Source organism: Plecotus auritus, assembly GCF_963455305.1.
Source record: "Plecotus auritus genome assembly, chromosome: 4".
Classification (NCBI taxonomy): Eukaryota; Metazoa; Chordata; class Mammalia; order Chiroptera; family Vespertilionidae; genus Plecotus; species Plecotus auritus.
In genome coordinates, this window is record NC_137775.1 from 119,286,210 (window position 1) to 119,308,239 (window position 22,030).

General features: G+C 41.0%; 1 protein-coding gene across 1 annotated transcript in view; it reads left to right on the forward strand.

Moving 5' to 3' along the window:
• Positions 1-22,030, forward strand: part of KCND2 (potassium voltage-gated channel subfamily D member 2) — a 547,933-nt gene that overhangs the window by 449,684 nt on the left and 76,219 nt on the right. The gene's annotated exons all lie outside the window — the stretch shown is intronic.

Below are 22,030 nucleotides of genomic sequence, written 5' to 3' on the forward strand. Positions count from 1 at the left end.
TTCTATTCTCAGCACCGAAACAATGTAGCATTTAGAGATGCTTAATAATGGTGCTGTATTGAATTGGGTTTGCCAGTTGCTTTTGTATTGGCAACATTAAAGGATTTTCTTTGATTTTTTTTTCATAGAGTCTTGTTTTTAAATAATTTCCTTTCTCTTTTGCAATTAAATGGAATTTTATCATTAACTGAAAAGACATTTTGGATGTATTTCACTTTGTTTAATTGTAGTTTAGGCACCACTTAGTCCCACTGTGCTCAGCTTTGCATCATTGATTTAACTACACCAACTTTAGTTTCTAGACGTCTTTAAATTATATGGATTGTTTGTCTTTCTAGGTTATAGAGTTAACTGTAGTATTTTCTCTCTTTGGCTTAACACCACAGTTACTCATTTTAGAATATAGGAATTCTACATTGGCTACAAAATCATATTTCTTTAATAGTGCATTGAATATTATTGTCTGACTCATTTGAAGATAGACACACTCCAAGAAATCAAAGATGACTTAAGAAGTGAGCAAAAATCCTGATAAATGATTTACATTTCTCTTGGGAAATAAGTACAAATATTTGCCATGGTAACCAGTCTGAATTTTCTAGTTTTCTTGCAACATTTTCTTCCCTATGTCTGTAGCTATTTCAAAACAGATGACTAAAATGCTTACAAATCCAACAATTTGATGATGCGAGATAGAAACGAGAAAGGAGAAGTCTGGGTGGCACAGTCTATGTGAGAACTAAGAATGGTACCTTCTTTGAAAGAGCTACCAGAAGTAATCAAATATGTTGGTTGTGGAAGGACAGAAATCTCAGGTCACACAATTATAACTAGTGAAGTTGGGTCTTGATTAAATAAACATTATGTTAATCCAATGGGCACTCACTATGGAAAAATCTAGCAAGTTCATGATCATGGGAAGCTGAAAGCTGCTATTCTTTGCTCATCTCAGAGACCCTGGCAGTGGTCATGCTGCCGGGATTTAAGGGCAGCAGCTGACTGGAGCAGACTTTGGAAGTGAATGAAGACAGAAATCACAGGTATAGGGCCTTAGAATTGTTAGGTTTTTTTAATCAATATTTAGTGGCAATAGAGACAGTGCTACAAAGAGGACATCTGTAAATAAATGGAAATATTTACATGACTGGCATCACAAGGTCTTTGTAGCCAATCACCTGAGAATGAATCAGTTCCAGGAATGAGTAAGTCAAGAAACTGATCCTATCCAGGAAAGAATGAGGAAAATGAGGTGTTGACATGCCACTCTTTAAAACTTTTAGGACAGTTGGTATATCTATACTAATAAAAGGGTAATATGCAAATTGTTCACAATGCCCTCACAGTAACAACCGAACAGCAGGCTGCATGGGGCAACCAGGACAGCAGGGGTGTTAGCGAGGGATGACAAAATGACTCACCAGCAGGCAGGAGGGTTAGGGAGGGACAACCAAATGACTGACCAGCAGGCTGCATAGGGCGACCAGGCCAGCAGGGGGGTTAGCAAGGGATGACCAAACGACTGACCAGCAGGCTGTGTGGGGCAACCAGGCCAGCAGGGGGGGCAGTGAGGGGTGACCAGGCCTGCAGAGGGGGGCAGTTGGGGGCAACCAGGCCAGCAAGGGGGGCACTGAGGGGCAACCAGGCCAGCAGGAAGGCAGTTAGGGGCGACCAGGCCAGTAGTGAGGGGCTCTTGGGGGTGACCAGGCTGGCAAGCAGAGCCAGTTAGGGGTGAACAGGCTGGAAGGGGGGGCAGGCAGGTGAGCAGTTAGGATCCCGTGGTCCCAGATTGTGAGAGGGATGTCCGACTGCCGGTTTCAGCCCGATCCCGGCAGTCGGACATCCTCCAAGGGGTCCTGGATTGGAGAGGGTGCAGGCTGGGCTGAGGGGACCCCTGCCCCCCCCATGCACGACTTTCATGCACTGTGTCTCTAGTAATCCTATATAATAAAAGCCTAATATGCAAATTGACCATCACTCCAACACACAAGATGGCTGCCCCCATGTGGTCAAAGATGGCCGCTCCCATGTGGACACAAGATGGCCATCACAAGATGGCCAGAAGGGGAGGGCAGTTGGGAGGGAGCAGGCCTGCAAGGGAGGGCAGTTGGGGGCAATCAGGCCTACAGGGGAGGGCAGCTAGGGGTGACTGGGCCAGCAGAGGAGGGCAGTTGGGGGTAACCAGGTCTGCAGGGGAGGGCAGTTGGAGGTGACCAGGTCTGCAAGGGGGGGCAGTTGGGAGGTATAAGGCCTGTAGGGTAGGGCAGTTAGGGGCAATTGGGCCAGCAGGGAAGCAGTTAGGCCTTGATCAGGCTGGGATTAGGCCCAAATGGGCAGTCGGACATCCTTCAATGGGCCCCAGAATGGAGCGGGTGCAGGCTGGGCTGAGGGACACCTCCACATGCACGAATTTCGTGCACCGGGCCTCTAGTATTATAATAGTTATATTAGTTTCAGGTGTACAATATAGTAATTTGACATTTTCATCACTTTGAGTTCCATACCTCCCTATCCAGCTAGTCTTTGTGGCAAAGGACAGAGGTTGATGTGCAGTCAAGTTTGTATGATATCTATCCTTGGTGGTGAGAACGTGTAAAATATCCAGTACTGATCTAAATGATACTTTAAATAACAGGAATGCGAATATCCAGAAGATAGAATATAGGAACCCCAACTCCCAGAGACATCAGAAGCATAAATTAAATGAGGTTTATCACTTTTTGGACATCATCCCCAGTGATTATATATGATGTTAGCACTACTTTCATTTTTGCTTTCAAAATACTAAGATACTCTAAACACTAGCTTCTATAGGGAAAAAAATGCAATATGAATGTGTTCTTTTATTAATAAGTTGGTTAATGTAGGCCTGTGTTTTAAAAGGATATTCAAGCTTATTTCTAGGTCAGTAAGAATATATATATATCGGTGTTATTTTAGGATTAATAAATTAATGAGTAGTCCATATAGTTTAATCAATGTTCTATCTATATATTTATTAGAAATAGAGAATCATTAACAATATAAAAATGACATTGGGATTTTTTTTTTAAAAAAAGGAAATAGAATAATTAATTTGTGAGCCATTTTTGTTGAATTGTCAGTGCAACAGATGGCTTTAATGAATTGTGACCAAGGCTGATCTTTCCCTTCATTTATTGAAAATAAGTCTTATCTGAATAGAACACATGCCCTGTGTTATTAGCATGGGTTACATTTAAACTTCATTATGATTCTTGAATATTAACTGTAATATGGTTAGGGGAATCTGACCTTAGCAAGAACACCACTTACATTTATCATAGCAGCTAAGGAAGTATAGTGCATTTCCAAACCCCTGTTGCATTTGATGGCACAGGACTTAATACTACAAAGATACGCATATGTTTTTATTCCCTAGAACTTTTATACCATATATATAATATCACATATATGTTTGTATATATGTAAGTATACATATACATGTATGTATATCTTTTATATTTTAGTTCTTTACATATACATATACATACACATATACATATAGTCCCTCCTTACAAGGGCATATTATGAATATAAAGTCCAGTGTTTTGTTGTGTTTGTACATGTGTGTTTGTGTGTGTGTGTGTGTGTGTGTGTGTGTGTGTGTGTGTGTTATGTGTGCTTGCTTTAGTTCACAACATAAAACTTTGGAAACTAGACCCAGTTGTACTTGACTTTAGAGTCACACTTGTTAGGCAGTAATACTTTCTGAAAATTTTCTATTGCTGTGAAGCATTAAGCCCTTCTAAAGTAGTAAATGTGGTGGGGAGTATACACAGACAACATGATTAGGCAGTTACAGAGCTTACATAAACAGTGGCATTTCCATATTTGTGTATTTTTGTCCTGTATATATTATTCCATCTTGTAGCCTACCCTGAGTCTTATTTCATCACCCTACTTGTCCCATAAAGTATCTTGAGATTTCTTATTGAAAGAAACAATGAAAATGCTAATTAGTTATATTTTTCATCATAATCTTTTTTTTATACTGAAGGATCCCTCTCCCTTTCCTGTTCCTGTACTGCGCTCCACTTCCAACGAGTCTCATTGCCCCAAAGCTATCATTTTTAGACTTCTAATATTGTTTTCTGCTCACAGGGCTTAATAACTACTTTTTAATGGATTCTGTTTACTTTGGAGGCAGGCATTTTGGAGAATTCAGCTTATATTTGGTCAGGATTAAAAACTTCTATGTGGCTTTGGGGGCTTTTTTCTTAGAAAATTAAAATTATTTAATCTTTTGACTGAAAGAGGAACTGAAATGATTCCTTTTTTAAATTAGACACTTGAAATCTGAAAGGGATCACAAAAGAAGACAATCTTGTATGTATTTAAATTTGTAGACAGAATATTTAATGTACATAATTATTTTAGTTCTTTTTATTATTTTTTTTACCTGCTTTAAGAAAATAGCAATCTAACCAAGCCCTATAGGTCAATGGGGGAGAAGGGGGACATATGTAATAGGTTTAAAAATAAAGATTTAAAAAATAAAGAAAGAATAACCATGGAATTCAAGTTGTACAAACCTTTTGAAAGCTTCTTTTTTAAACTTAAAATTATCTCCATTTCTCTCCTCTGTTTAGCCAAGAAAAACCCATCTAAAATATGATTCAAACAATGCTAAATTTAATACCCTGAAAGGGATCTTATTTATTCACTAGGGGTCCAGTGCACAAATTTGTGCACCTTGAAAGGAACTGTGGGCCGTGAGGCTGCGGTGGGCACAGGGGCAGGTATCTGCCCATCCTCCATGCGCCTCCCATCACAGCCCCTGGTCCCCTTTCTGCCAGCAGCCCCTCTCCCACCACCACCGTTCCTACGCACTGATAGCGCCGGCCCCAATCGCTCCACACCATTCGCGGGTGTGAGCGGGGCTGTCGCCAACAGCAGGTGCGAGAGGTGGCTGCTGGCCCCGATAACCCCTCAGGACCAGGGGGAGGTGGAGAAGCCCTGAGCAATTGGGGCCGGCACCAGGCGCCAGCAGCGGGTGCAAGCGGGGCCAGCACCAGCAGTGGGTCCGTGCACCAGGTGGTACTGGGGTGCACGGGAGGAAAGAATTTTCAGTAACCACCAGAGCCTCACTCCAATGACAGCAACCGGTGCCCCACCTTGGTCTGGCACCCCCGCTCACCTGCTCCACCATCCCACCACGGCCAATGTCCGCAATGTTCCACACTCTGCCGACACCCGCCATGTTCCACACACGCCCCCTGGTGGTCAGTGCATGTCATAGCAACCGGTTGTTGGGTTGTTCTGCCATTCGGTCTATTTACATATTAAGGTTTTATAGAGAGAGTTGCTCACTTAAACATGTGTTGCTCTTATGGCTGTAGTATATATGTAGATGACCTGGTCACACAGAGTCATCCTATATAATAAAAGCTTAATATGCTAATTATCCAGTCGTCCAGTGACTAGTCCACTGTTCAAGCAAACAAAGCATAATCCTATCTAATAAAAGAGTAATATGCAAATTGATTATACCTCTGCTACACCCACAAGCCAAGCCCACCAGCCAATCAGGAGCGAGTATGCAAATTAACCCAACCAAGATGGCTGCAGCCACGGAGAGAGCAGAAGGTTTGGGTTTCCCCAGCAATGGAGGAAGCCAAGCTTTCCGCCTTCCCTGGCCTGCCTTGGCCTCCATTCAAGGCTACAAAGTTTCAATTACAGAAGATAAATAAATCCCAACAAAAATGGCGACAGCCATGGAGCTGGAGAGAGCAGGAGGCTTGAGTTGCCCCCAGTGATGGAGGAAGACAAGTTTCTGCAGACCTGGCCTCCGCTTAAGGCTATAAAGTTTCAATTATAGAAGATAAATAAATCCCAGATACCAGGGCCTCTGCTTGGGTCGCCGGGGGGTGTGGCTGGCCCACCACAGGCCCCTCACCCAGGCTGCCCTACACCCCAAGGGAATCCCCACCCTGATCTGGGACACCCTTCAGGGCAAACCAGCTGGCCCCCACTCGTGCACCAGGCCTCTATCCTATCTAATCCTATCTAATAAAATAATAATATGCAAATTGACCGTCACTCTGACACACAAGATGGCTGCCCCCATGTGGTCAAAGATGATTGCCCCATGTGGACACAAGATGGCCGCCACAAGATGGTCAGCAGGGGAAGGCAGTTGGGAGGGACCAGGCCTGCAAGGGAGGGCATTTGGGGGCAATCAAGCCTGCAGGGCAGGGCAGTTAGGGGTGACCAGGCCTGCAGGGGAGGGCAGTTAGGGGCAAACAGGCTGGCAGGGGAGCAATTAGGCAGCAATCAGGCTGGCAGGGGAGTGGTTAGGGGGTGATCAAGCTGGCAGGCAGAAGTGGTTAGGGGCAATCAGGAAGGCAGGCAGGCGAGCAGTTGGGAGCCAGCAGTCCTGGATTGTGAGAGGGATGTCCGACTGCCCGTTTAGGCCCGATCCTACCTGAGTGAAATCCAGGTAGGATCGGGTCTAAACAGGCAATCGGACATCCCTTGAGGGGGTCCCAGATTGGAGAGGGTGCAGGCTGGGCTGAGGGACACACACCCCCATGCACGAATTTTGTGCACTGGGCCACTAGTGCTAATGATATGCTAAGGCCGCTCAACTGCTCGCAAGGGCGTGCACTGCCCACCAGGGGACAGACAGTCAACAAGTCACCACCAGGGGGCAGATGCTCCGACCAGTAGGTTAGCTTGCTGCTGGGGTCTGGCTGATCTGGACTGAGCAAGATGGGCTGGACACCCCCTGGAGCCCTCCTTCAGTCTCTCCCCGGCCAGCTGGCCCTGATCTGGACTGGGCGAGACTGGGCTGGACATGCTCTGGAGCCCTCCCATGGTCCCTCCCTAATCCAATCATGCACTGGTGGGGTCCCTCGGCCTGGCCTGCACCCTTTTGCAATCTGGGACCCCTTGGAGGATGTCAGAGAGCCAATTTCAGCCAGATCCCGCAGGCCACTCCCCTTGGGAGGGTGCCAGATGCAGGGCTCACAGCTGGTGAGCACTGCTGCAGTGGCACAAGCCTCTCCCGATTGGGACTGATTGGGCGCAAGCCCACATCAGGTGCAATGGGGCTGGGATGAGCTGGAGCGGCAGGTAGGATCTGCAGGGTTTCAGCCCAATCCCCACAGGCCACCCCAAGGGATCCCACTCATGCACAAATTCATGCACTGGGCCTCTAATTTCCTCATAATGAGGATACTGGTAGATCAAGATAGAGGAAGACGTCTGAGATGTTTTAAATTTGGCTAAATATAGATAAGAGAATTTAAAAAGAAAGATGCATTTCATTTTAGATATGATTCATTTACATGTGAATGAATATTTATCTCCTGCAAAAGAATTTAAAGGGTAGCAGTCACTAAATGAGAAACAATATTCAGAGAACAACAGTCATCATCTATAAGAAACTTCCATAGTCCAAAAAAGAGGCAAACAGGAAAAGCACTGTGCCAGGAGGTTGAGATACAAAGAAGAAAAATGTATCATCACCACCTTCTTATTACATATGTGACAGGCAAGACAAGATTAATACAAACGAGCATTCTCTTCATTTTCTTTCCATCTTCTGAATTCCCTTGCACTTTATCAATATGGCTTTTCTACATTTACCACCACCTGCCTTGTTTTAGTTATTGCTACATACTCATATCTCTTAAGCCCATGAAAGCAACAACTTGAGTCTGCTTCATTCAGGTATAATACCAGGCAGCATGCCCCACATCAGAGGGCCATAACAAGTACTTAGTGAATGAATAAAACAAGTTACAAGGTAAAATAACACATGTTGCCACACACATGGGATCATTGATCAACTGTCAGATTACAGAGGCTTCTCTGGCCAACCAGTCCATTTTGTCTTCCAGCCCACCACCTCCCTAACCACTTATTTTGCTTCATTTGCAAAGCCTTCATTGCTGCCTGTTATTATATTAAATATGAATTTTGTAAGCTCTTTGGGAGAAGGGAATTTGTCTGTTTTATCCACTGCTGTGACAACCCCTTTATTTTAGAGTGCTACCTTAAACAGAGAAGTAGTTAAATATTTGTTGAATAAAGAAAGAAGGTTGAAGGGAACAGTGATGGCTTTGAGATAAAAATGGGTTCATGGCAAATCATTCAGATTAAGATACCCAAACACTAGGTCATGAAAGGCAGGCCCCCTCCAGTCTTGAGACCCCTGATGGATATGTTCACGTGGTAGTACCAGTTGGTGTATCTGTTGGACTATCAATAATTCCATGCTGGTTATTGTCTTAAGATAAAATTCCATAGTTCACATCCAAAGACCGAGATTAACCTCACGTTTTGAACAACCTATTTATAAGCAGTTTTCCAAAGGAGACATACCAAAGCAGCATTTAGATGGGATGCGTGACCGTAAAGAGTTGAGATTCTCTAAGACTATGCATTTCTGAGTCCTGAACTGAAATTAAGAGTCCCAATGCCTCTACAGCTACTGAATCATTGAGGATCCTAGGGTTTCTGTGTCTCAGTGGAGGTGTAAGGGGTGTAGAAGAGGCAGACTTGGATTATAAAATCCCGTCCAGCTGTGATGCTTCCAGATTCTACTATGGTCAGTGAAAAAGGATTTGACTCAGAGGAAAGGGGAAGAAGAAGGGAAGGAGCAAGACCATCATGCTCTAACTACACATTCCCTCTACACACAACTATTCACCTGCACCGACATCTGTTGACATTCCAGTTAGAAATGTTCACAGTGCATCATTAACAAGCAATTTCTATACCCACCTCTATAAAATGAAGGAGTAAGCATTTTGACTTTAGTATAAAGTTACTATCTTTCTACTCAATTTTTATCAAACTGTCATATGTACATAACTGTGATTTGGGCTTCATACTTTCTCTCTAGCCTTTGGTCATAACTATTCACATTTTCATTATTGAGTATCTAAGAAAAAAAACAGGTAGAGTATATGAATGCTGGTTTTATATCAGATATTAAGGATTGTATTTAATACCCTACATGGAAATATCCTTTGCTGAATGTCCATATGAAAGGTTTTATTTATCTCATAATAACATAAATAGGCTAACTAAGGAACTAATACTAACTTGGAGATAATTTAATGAAACCCCAAAAAGGCATAGTTAAATTTTAAGTAGATAATAATGCAATAGAAATGATACTATTTAAAAGAAAATGATAAAATCCTACATGATGTATTAAATATAAATTAACTTTAATTATAGTTTATTGTCTCATTTTCACAAATATAATCTCTTACTCTGCTAGAACGTGTTATAACTAAGTAATTCATTTCCTTGATGCAATAGTAACCTTCCTTCATTCTTCTTTTTTAAAGTCAAGAAACACAAACATAATTTCACAAGTTTCTGTATGTTTTCTCTAAGTGAAGTTTGTTTTCATTATGTCAATTATTTCCCTCAAAGGTATGTGGAGTAATAAATGAAAATATAAACAAATATAATAGTGATAATACATCTGTTGCAGCACACACTAAATTATATTATGAGGACATTCAGAAATTAAAAATTAGCAATCTTGTGCTTGCTTCAGCAGTACATATACTAAAATTAGACCAATAAAGAGGAGATTAGTTTGGCCCCTGAGGGAGGATGACATGCAAATTTGTGAAGTGTTCCATATTTTTAAGAACAATTAAATGAAATGGATGAAATAGAAGCAACCAAAATACCAGATGCAAATTTTAAAATAATGGTTATAAGGATGCTCAGGGAACTTAAAGGAAGAATGGATGACCTCAGTGAGAACTTAAACAAAGAGATAGCAAGCACTAAAAATAACATGAAAACCATAGAAAAAAATGAGTCAAGCAGGGCTGGTGTGGCTCAGCAGTTGAGCATATAACTTTGACCCATGCACCAAGAGATTACTGGTTGGATTCCCAGTCAAGGCACATGCCTAGGTTGCAAACTCAGTCCCCAAGAGTGGGTGTGCAGGAGGCAGCCAATCAATGTGTCTCATCGATATTTCTATCTCTTCCTCTCCCTCTCTTTTTCTAAAAAAATAAAAATAAAAAAATAAATCCATAAACATATTTAAAAAAAAAGAATGAATCAAAAATCCTATGTAATAAAAGCCTAATATGCTAAGTGTCCAGTCAACCAGTCAGCCATTCAACCAATCAAAGCATAATATACTAATGATATGCTAAGGCCACTCAACCATTTGCTATGACATGCACTGACCACCGGGGGGGGGGGGGCAGATGCTTCAACCTGTAAGTTAGCTTGCTGCTGGGGTCAGGCCGATCGGAACTGAGTGAGATGGGCTGGGCACGCCCTGGAGCCCTCCCACAGTCCCTCCATAGCTGGCCAACCTCCCACGTCTCTCCCCGGCCATGATCATGCACCAGTGGGTCCCTCGGCCTTGCTTGCACCCTTTCACAATATGGGACCCCTTGGGGGATGTTGGAGAGCCGGTTTCGGCCCGATCGTGCAAGCCAGGCCAAGGGACTCCACTGGTGCACAAATTTGTGCACTGGGCCCCTAGTAAAAAATATAATATCTGAAATGAAGAGTACACTAGAAGGAATCAACAGCAGGTTAGATGAAGCAGAGGATCAAAGCAGCAAATTAGAGTGCCACATAACAGTAAACACCCAAGCAGAGCATCAAAAAAAAAAAGAGAGAGAAAGAGAGAATTAACAGAAACGAGGAAGCCCTGGCTGGGGGGCTCATATGGCTGGAGCATGTTTCATGCACCAAAAGGTTTCAGGTTCAATTCTCAGTCAGGGCACATACCTTGGTTGCAGGTTTGATTCCCAGTCAGGGTGCATCTGGGAGGAAATAATATACTTGGGTGAGAATTTAAAAAATTAAAATTAAAAATAAGAAAAAGAGGAAAGTCTAGGAAACCTCTGGGACAACATGTACATTATAGTGGCACCAGAAGGAAAAGAGGGTGAGCAAAAGATAGAGAAACTGTTTGAAGAAATAATGGCTGAAAAGTTCCCTAACCTGGTGAAAAAAAGTCACCCAAGTTTAGGAACTTCAGAGTCCCAAATAAGATGAACACAAAGAGAACCACAACAAGACACATCATAATAAAAATGGCAAAGGCTAAAGACAAAGAGAGAATCTTAAAGACGGCAAGAGACAGACAGTTACCTACAAGGGAGTTCCAATAAGGCTATCAGTGGATTTCTCAACAGAAACACTTCAGGCCAGAAGGGATTGGCATGAAGTAGTCAAAGAGATGAAATGCCAAGACTGCAACCAAGACTACTCTACCCAGCAAGGATATTTAAAATTAAAAGCAAAATAAAGAGCTTCCCAGATTAAAAAAAAAAAAAATTTTAAATGCTAAAAAAGTTCATTACCACCAAACCACTATTGCAAGAGATCACATTGCAGACCAGTTTTATTGCTACCTTTACCCAGTGGCCAGATAAGTTTCTATTGAACGAGTACAAAAAAACATTTTACATAAATGTTAAAGGCATGTTTTAAAATTAAGTACCCATTGCATTTTGAAGTTATTTATTACATGTTCTTACGAGCTACTACCTTTTTAAAGTATGATACTTTGTAAAACACTGTGTAATATGAAGCGAGAATTCTCGTGATCCGTCTGCAATGTGTTAAAATGACTGCTTTAAGAAGAAGAAATAGGGTGGGGGGGACATAGGTATAAAGAAAAAATGGCAATAAATAAGTACTTATCAATAATGCCCTTAAATGTAAATAGCTTAAATGCTCTAATCAAAAGACATAGGGTAGCTGAGAGGATAAGAAAACATGATCCATATATATGTTGTCTACAAGATATCTACCTCAGAACAAAAGATTCACACAGGCTGAATGTGAAGGATGGGAAAAATTTTCCATGCAAATGGAAACAAACAAAGAAACAAAAAGCTGGGTTAGCAATACTCATATCTGACAAAACAGACTTCAAAACAAAGGCCGTAAAAGAGACAAACAAGGTCACTACATAATATTAAAGGAATTGTTCCAACAGGAGGATATAAACCTAATAAACTTTTGGATCCAATAGAGAAGCAACTAAACATGGAAAGAAAATCTTGATGGACTTTAAAGGAGAGATGGACAGAATACAGTCATAGAAAAGGATTTTAACACGCCACTGTCATCAATTAATATATCTTCCAGACCAAAAAAAAAAAAAAAATCAATAAGGAAACAGCAACCTTACATGAAAAACTAGATTGGAAGTGTTTAATTGCTATTTAGAGAATATTTCATCCCAAAGCAGCAAAATATACCTTCTTAAGTGCGCATGGAACATTCTCAAAGATAGACTGTATGTTAGGACACAAAATAAGTCAACAAATTTAAGAAGATTGAAATCATACAAGCATCTTCTCTGATAACAATGTAATGATACTAGAATTCAACTAAACTAAAAACACTCATTAACATTTAAACATATAGAGGCTAAATCATGTTATTAAACAATGAATGGGTTACCAATGAGTTCAAAACAAAATAAAAATTTACATGGAAACAAATGAAAATGAACACACAGCAATCCAAAATATATGAGACACAATGAAAGCAGTCCTGAGAGGGAAGTTCATAGTATTACATGTTTATGTCAAGAAGCAAGAAAAATCTCAAATAAACAATCTAATTCTATACATAAAAGAACTAGAAAAGGAACAACCAAAGAGCTCAGAGTAAGTAGAAGGGAGGAAATAATAAAGATCAGAGCAGAAATAAGTAACATAGAGACTAAAAAAACAGTACAAAAGATCAATGAAAACAAGATCTGGTTCTTTGAAAAGATAAACAAGATTGACAAACCTTTAACCAGACACATCAGGAAAAAAAGAGAGAGGGCACAAATAAATAAAATCAGAAATGAATGAGGAGAAGTAACAACTGACATCATAGAAATACAAAGGATTGTAAGAAAAATACTATGAACAACGATATGCCTACAAATTGAACAACCATGGAAAATAGTTAAATTCCTAGAAACATACAATCTATCAAAACTGATTCAAGAAGAATAAAAAAATAACCTGAATAGATCGATTACAAGAAATTAAATTGGAGCAGTAAAAAACAAAAAATAAAACAAAGCAAACAAACAAAAAAACTCCCAGCAAACACATGTCCTGTACCAGATGGATTCACAGGCAAGTTTTACCAAATATTCAAAGAAGAACTAACACCTACCCTCTTCAAACTATTCCAAAAAATTAAAAGAGGAATGAAGACATCTAAGCTCTTTTTTACAAGGCCAGCATTATCCTAACTCCAAAACCTGAGAAGGACACTACAAAGAAAGAAAATTATAAGCCAATATCTCTGATAAACATAGATGCTAAAATAAATATCAACAAAATATTAGCAAACTGGATCTAGCAATACATTAAAAAGATTATACACCATGATCAAGTGAGATTTATTCCAGGGATGCAAGATTGGTACAATATTCACAAATCAATAATTGTGATATATCACATAAACAAAATGAAAGATAAAAATCACATGATCAGATCAATAGATTCAGAAAAAGCATTCGATAAAATCCAGCACCAATTTATATTAAAACTCTCAGCAAAGTGAGAATAGAGGGATCATACTTCAACATAATAAAGGCCATATATATATATATATATATATATATATATATATATACATATATATATATATATATATATATCAAAAACCTACAGCCAACGTCATACACAATGGTCAAAAATTAAAAGCATTTCCCTTAAGATCAGGAACAAGACAGGGATGTCCACTTTCACTACTCTTATTCAACACAATATTGGAAGTCCGAGCCATAGAGATCAAAGAAGGAAAAAATCAAAGGCATCCAAATTGTAAGGAAGGAAATAAAAGTGTCATTATTTGCAGATGACATCATATTGTACATTGAAAATACTAAAAATTCCACCAAAAAATCTACTAGATTTAACAAATGAATATAGCAAAGTAGCAGGATACAAAATTACATATTCAGAAATTGGTGGCACTTTTAAACACAAATAATGAACTATCAGAAAGAGACACTATGAAAACAACCCTATTTGCCATTGCAACAACAAATAATGTATCTAGAAGTAAATTTAACCATGGAGGTAAAAGACATGTACTAAAAAAACTAGGGCCGGCCAGCGTGTCTCAGTGCTTGAGCATCGACCTGTGAACCAGGAGGTTTGATTCCCAGTCAGGGCACATGTCCCAGTTGCAGGCTCCATTCCCAGTGTGGGGCATGCAGGAGGCAGCTGATCAACGATTCCCTCTCATCACTGAAGTCTCTCTCCCTTCCTCTCTGAAATCAATAAAAATGTATTTTATAAAACTATAGGACACATAGCCCATGGACACAGACAATAGGGTAGTGAAGACCTGAGGAGTGTAGATGCTGGGAGGAGGTGAGTAAAGGGGAAAATAGGAGATATCTGTAATACCATCAACAATAAAATACATATTTAAAAAATAAATAAAAAGCACCATCAGGGGTAGGGAAGATCCATCCTATTGTTTCTGAACAATGTAGGCTTTCTTTACATCTCCCTTTACACCTCTCCTACTACCAGTTGAGAGGTAAAAGTTGCACTTCCACTCATTTCCTTCAATTATACAAAATCTTATACTTGAACTTAAGAGCTTTACTGTTGGCTGAAATAAAGGACTCTGCTTAAAAAAAAAAAACAAACAAAAAAACACTATAAGACACTGAAGAAAAAAATTAAGGAAGATATAAATTAGAAGCATATAGCATGATCATGGATTGGAAGAATTAACATCATTAAATTGTCCATCCTACTCAAAGCAACCTATAGATTCAACACAATCCCTATTAAAATACAAACAGCATATTCACAGATCTAGAAAATATATTCCAAAAATTTACATGGAACCATAAAAGACCCTGAATAGCCTCAGCAATTTTGAGAAAGGAGAACAAAGTTGGAAGGATCACAATACCTGATTTCAAACTATATTAGAAGGCCACTGTAATCAAAACAGCCTGGTACTGGCATTATAAGTCAATGGAATAGAACAGAGAGCCCAGAAATCGACCCACGCTTTTATGGTCAATTAATACTTGACAAAGGAGGCAAGAGAATACAATGAGGAAAAGACAGTCTCTTCAATAAATGGTGTTGGGAAAACTGAACAGGTATATGCCAAAAAACGAAACTAGACCACCAACTTACACCATACACAAGAATAAACTCAAAACGGATAAAAGATTTAAATGTAAGTCATGAAACCATAAAAATACTAGAAGGAAACATAGGCAGTAAAATCTCAGACATCTCTCATAGCAATATTTTTGCCACTCTTATCTCCTTGGGTAAGGGAAACTAAAGAAAAAATAAACAAATGGGACTATCCTATCTAGTAAAGAGGGAATATACTAATTTACCATCACTCCATCACAAAGATGGCTGCACCCACAGCTGAAGCCAAGTTCCCATAAGGAGCCTTAACAAGCAATCAGCAGGGACTTGAGGCTAAGCCCTCCCCCGCCCCCATAGGGCTTGACAGGGGACCTCAGGCCATGCCACCCACCCTGGCATCAGACTGGGGGACCTCAGGCCACGCCCCCCACCCCGGCACCAGGCCAGGGGACCTGAGGCCATACCCCCTGCCCGGTGGGGCTTCATGGGGGACCTCAAGGTGTGCTTCCTGTCCTCGTGCTGGGCTAGGGGACCTCAGGCTGCTCCCCCACCCCAGTGCCAGGCTGGGGGACCCAAGGCCATGCCCTCCACCCTGGCACCAGGCCAGGGGACCTCAGGCCACACCCCCCACCCCAGCACTGGGCCAGGGGACCTGAGGCTGCGCCCCTCTGCCTGACTGGGCTTGACAGGAGACCTCAGGCTGTGCGCCCCACCCAGCAGGGCTTGACAGGGGACCTCAAGGTGCACCCCCAGTGCTGGGTTGGGGGAACTCAGGCTGAGCCCCCCACCCCAGCACCAGGCTGGGAAACCTCAGTCTGCACCCCCTGCCCGGCGGGGCTTGACAGGGGACCTCATGTCGCAACCCCTGCCCCAGCACCAGGCCAGGGGACCTGAGGCTGTACCCACCTGCCTGGCTGGGCTTGACAGGGGACCTCAGACCGCACCCTCCACCTGGCGGGGCTTGACAGGGGACCTCACGCCATGCCTACCGCCTTGGCAACAGGCTGGGGGACCTCAGGCCACGATCCCCATCCCAGCACCAGGCCAGGGGACCTGAGGGAGGCCACGCCACCCACCTGCGGGGCTTGATGGGGGACATCAAGGTGCGCTTCCCCTCCTGGTGCTGGGCTAGAGGACCTCAGGCTGCTTCCCCCTCCCCAGTGCCAGGCTGGGGACCTCAGGCCATGCCCCCCACCAAGTGGGGCTTGACAGGGGACTTCAGGCTGCGCCCCCCACCTCGGCACCAGGCCGGAGGACCTCAGGCCACACCCCCTGCCCCAGCACTGGGCCAGGAGACCTGAGGCTGCACCCCCCTGCCTGGCGGGGCTTGACAGGGGACCTCAAGGCACTCCCCCACCCTGGTCTGGGCTGGGGGCCCTCAGGCCATGCCCCCCACCCCCGTCCTGGTGCCGGGCCAGGGGACCTGAGGCTACGAACCCTGCCCGGCAGGGCTTGATGGAAGATCTCAAGGCACTCCCCCACCCTGGTCTGGGCTGGGGGCCCTCAGGTCATGCCCCCCCCCCCATCCTGGTGCCGGGCCAGGAGACCTGAGGCTACGTCCCCTACCCGGCAGGGCTTGACAAGGATGGGACTGGCCAGGTCTGGATCTAGCCCAATGGGGGCGGGGGCCGACCGGGTCTGGGTCTCACGTGATTTTGAGGTGCATGTGGGTGTGCGGGGACTTGACTCTGGGTCCCATGGTTCACCCCAGATTCTGACAGGAGGAAGGTTTTCATATACATTTTACTGATTTTCTTTAATCTCTGACACTTCTATTATAGAGAAAGGGCAAATAGCAATATTAAATTATTTCCTCTAATTAATCCCCTTCTAATGTGCATGAATTTCATGCACCAGGCCACTAGTATCAAAATAGAAAGCTTCTGCACAACAGAAGAAACCATCAACAAAATGAAAAAGAAACTCACTGTATGGGAGAACATATTTGCCAATGAGACATCGGATAAGCAGTTAATTTTCAAAATATATAAAGAACGTATATAACTCAACACCAAGAAAACAATTCAATTAAAATGGGCAAAAGAATTAAATAGACACTTCTCCAAAGTGGACATACAGATGGCCAAGAGACATATGAAGAAATGTTCAATGTCACTAATCATCAGAGAGATACAAATTAAAACAATAATGACACTTGCCAGCGTGGCTCCCATCAACAAATCAAAAACAATAGGTACTGGCGAGAATGTGGACCAAAGGGAACCCTAGTACCTTGTTGGTGGGAATTCAGACTGGTGTAGCACAGTAGAAAACAGTACAGAATTTCCTCAAAAAAATTAAAAATGGAACTGCCTTTTGACCCAGCCATCTCACTTCTGGGAATATATCCTAAGAATCCCAAAACACTCTTTGAAAGAATATATGCACCTCTATGTTCACAGCAGCATTATTCACAATAGCCAAGGTCTGGAAACAGCCCAAGTGCCCATCAATAGATGAGTAGATAAAAAAATCTGTGGTGCATTTGCACAATGGAATACTTCACAGCCATAAAAAGGAAGAAAATCTTGCCATTTATGACAGCATGGATGGACCTGGAGAGTATTATGCCAAATGAAAGAAGCCAGTCAGAGAAAGACAAATACCATATGATCTTATTTATATGTGGAATCTAATATACAAAATAAACTGACAAACAAAATAGAAATAGAATCATGGATACATAGAAGAGATTGAAAGCTTTCAGAGGGGTGGAGGGAGTGGGGACTGGATGAAAGAAGGTGAAGGGATTAGTGAAAGAACCCATAGACACAGACAGCAGTGTGGTGGTGGCCAGAGGGAAGGAAGGGTGAGGGCTGGGTGGAGATGGGCAAAGGGTGTGGGGGAATGGGGCCATCTGTAATAGTACTAACAATAAAAATAAAATTTAAAAAATTAGCAATCTTTCAGGTAAAGATTTTTTTAAGTGTTTGACAGTACTAAGAGTAAATTAAATCTAGGACTGTGAGTTGAAATAGAATGTAAAATAGTTTAAGATCACTATGGTGTACTGTTCTTTCTATTAGACATCAACACATACAAAAAGCACAAAGACTTCATGGAACCAGTCAAAAAATTACCCCAGCTCTCTACTAATATCATAAAAACTGGTCCTGCTGATCAGCCATTTAAATGAGTATTGAATGACACAGCAGTCTTTCAATGTTATGCAGCTATAGCTAAGGAAAGCTTCAGAGAAGAAGCAAGGAATTAGATTATTTCATTGGGAGATGTGGTTGTAATATGTATCATTTAAGATTTGTTAGCTGTATGTAACAAAATGCCCAATTAAAAGTACTTGAAGAAATAGTCATTTATTATCTCTCTCAATAAGAACTCTGGCTTTGGCAGTGCCATGGTTGATTTAGTGGCTTATGTTTGTTCCACTATTCTGCTCCACCATCATTTGATATGTTAGTGATAACACTGCTTAAGGTTTTAAGAAGACTATAGCAGTTGTAAGTATCATGTCTTCATAGAGCAACTTTCAAATGAATAAAGAAGTCAGTCTTTTCATGTATCAGAGACTTTCAGCAGACTCTCCAGCTATCTTGTTGGCCAAAACTGCTTCATTATCCAATTCACAAATCACTTGTTGGCAAAGACAAATGGGGTTCCCATGACTGATTTAAAAAACAAAATGGTTTAGCCCAGCTGGCATGGCTCAGTTGGTTGAGCATCATCCCATGTACCAGGAGAGCACCAGTTTGATTCCAGGTCAGGGCACATGCCTGTGTTGCAAGTTCAGTTCCCAGTAGGGGACATGCAGGAGGCAGCTAATCAATGTTTCTATCTCATCAATGTTTCTATCTCTCTCTCTCCCTCTCCCTTCCTCTGTCTGAAATCAATAAAAACATACTTTAAAAAGAATATAATTATCTCTTAAAACACTAGTTGGGTGGCCTTTATTTGGAGAACAATAGTATCCCATACCTGAGAAAAAATGGCCTTCTTTAGGAAAGAAGAAATGGATATGACTATGGAAAAAGAAAACACCAATATCTGCCACAAAATTATACATGGCAATTTTTCACCTGAAAAATCTGATAAAATTCTGACTTTTAACCAATTCTGAAAGCAGAGAGGCTAACTGAGGAAATTACTTCCTCCTCCCAGCAATCTAAGGCAATTTCATATCAAACACCAAGCATAGTGCCCGTCCTCAGTGCCTGTGTGATGAATAAATGAAAAGGGCCTGCAATTGTTGTTTTGCTTTCTCTAATAATGATACTGCAAATGGAGATGACTCATTGGCATTTCTTAAGCAAGACAGCATGGGGACACACTAGTAATGCTGAGTATCCTAGAGACTCTGTAGGGTCCAGTGCTGAATGATGTCAGGGGAACTCAGAAGTCTTTTATTCTCTGTGAAAAGGAATAACATCAAGATAAGTCATTGAAAAGATGCTAGTAGTATTTTTATAGTCAGTGCAAGAAGCAAACACTCAAAACAAATGTGTTATGTTTTATAAGATACTTAGTAAAAGGGATAATTATTTAAAGTATAAAAATGATATTACAACAGGCATATGTTATATGTACAACTTGAATGTGTATAACACAATTAGAACATTCTATGCTCAGAGAGAAAAGATGATTAAGGAGCAGGAAAATTTTGAGGATAACTCTGTAAATCAATGACCAGATCAGATATGCATACTTATTGACAAAAGCAAGTTCTAATACAGAAATTTAAATAAGGTAGAGGAGAACTCTGACTAATCAAAATATTATTTTCTTCTGGCATTTATTGAAGAAGAAAAATAAACTAGAAGTGGAAATAACATTTCAGAGATTCAACAGACTTGAGTTCTGAAAGATTAAATGTAGGTGGAGTAATGAATGGTAGGAATAGTGGAGTAAATCTAGTTGATTCTATTGCAGCTTGTATAAAATAACCTGTTCTTTCCCTTTTTATTTTATTGTCTTTTTCTGGCTTCTTATTTGAGTCATTGGGATAACAGGGGCCATCTCCAAATCCAGCCTGTATTTAGTTAAAATAGTAATAATAAGAAAATGGAGTACTTCATCATCACCTTAAAAGCAAGGGATTATTACTGATTTACTAGAAAGCCTTTCTCAAAATAAGGCTGAATTTTGTACAGAGGATTGAACTCTTTGTGTGCATGCTAATATGGAGTAGCCTTACACTTAGGGCCCTCAAATATAGCAAGTTCATCTTTGCTAAAAATATATATTTTTTTATTTTTCGGGGGGTTGGGCAGGTTCAAAGGGTCTTTATTCTTTTAGATCCAGAGAAAAATTCTAAAAGATAAAAAAGAAAGTATCACAAAACATAGCATGATGTTAGTCAAATAATAATAAAATATATGGATAGGATTTTATGCTTTAAATTTTTGTAGTATATTTAGTTCACAATAGATAATAATTATACATCTTGCAATAGATGAAGATATCAGTAGAGAAATATGAAATTGTACTCTTGAGCTCCAAATGACTAAGTTGGAAGCATTCAAACTCCGAAAAGGGACGATTCAGAGGCTGTAACGGGCTTAGTGCTATTTAAAGTAATGAAGCACTTTCTCTATTTTCTGGATTCATTTCACCAAATGATTTCCTCAGCAGGTCAGATATAGATTTGCAGTAAGTGGAAAACATTTTCCAGGAATAAAACAACCGATTCCTAAGGAGCAGCTAACTTAGCTTTTCCAAATAATACATTTTTTTTATTATTTTGGTCTGACATGCCTTGGTTTCTCAGAAGGCAGTCACTGATAGTCTCAAACTCTCCCTGACCTTGCCAGATCCTATACTTCATGTGTACTGAACACTCCTGAGAGGGAGTGACTGCTAGCTGTGTGACCCTAAGTAAGCTACTCAACTTCTTGTGCTTAGTTTCTTTGGCTCTAAAAGATTAATAATAGTACCTACCTCATGCAGCTGTGAATGAGGATTAAATCAGTGCTTTTTTAAAAAGGCCCTGGCACAAAGTAAGTACTCAATAAACCTCAGCCTTTATTATCCCTGTTATGTAACAAAGCTTTCCCCTGGTATCAGTAATGATCATTTTGCTCACCTTTTTTTCTTACAAGCAAAGCCTTGGTTCAGAATGCCTAAGTCTCTTAGATCTGAAGAGGAAACAATTTTGTTTCTAATGCCTAACTAACCCTTTTCAGTTTAGCCTCACAATGAGAAGAACTAACTGAAGCCATCTCATTCTATGTTTTCCAGAGCATTTTACATTCATTATTCTTTTGGATCTCTCAATAATACTATGCAGGATATACAATATCAATTCTTATTAGACCAATTTTTAAAAAGGGGGACAATAAAAAATAGAGTAATGCTTTGCTCAATGCCTGTGCTGCTACCCAATGGCAGAGGGGCCTAAATGCCAGAGTTTAGAACACCCAGTGTTCTTTCAACTATGCAAGTTAAGATAGTCTAAGATTCCGTTGGAGCAAATGAAATCATTCTATTTATATTCACAAAACTCCACACTTTATTCAGATTTCCCCAGTTTCCCCCAGATGTCCTTTTTCTGGTGTAAGATCCCATTCAGGGTATGACATTACACTCAGTAGTCGTTTACTTACTCTGGGTAAACCAGTTTCTCGGACATCCTTATCGTTGATGACCTGACAGTTCTGAGGAGCACTGGTCAGGTATTTTGTAGAATGTCCCTGAACTGGGATTTGTTTGATGTTTTTCTAATGATGAGACTGGAGTTATGGTTTTTGGGGAGGATACTACAAAGGTAAAGTGCCATTCTCAGCACATCATGCTATCACATGGCCTATCACCAATGATGTTAACCTTGATCCAGGCTAATGTTTGTCCCCTTTCAATACTATACTCTGGAGGGAAATCAACACACACACTCACACTTAAGGAGTGGGGAATATCTACATACATTATTTGAAAATCTTTTGCATGGGAGATTTCCCTATTGT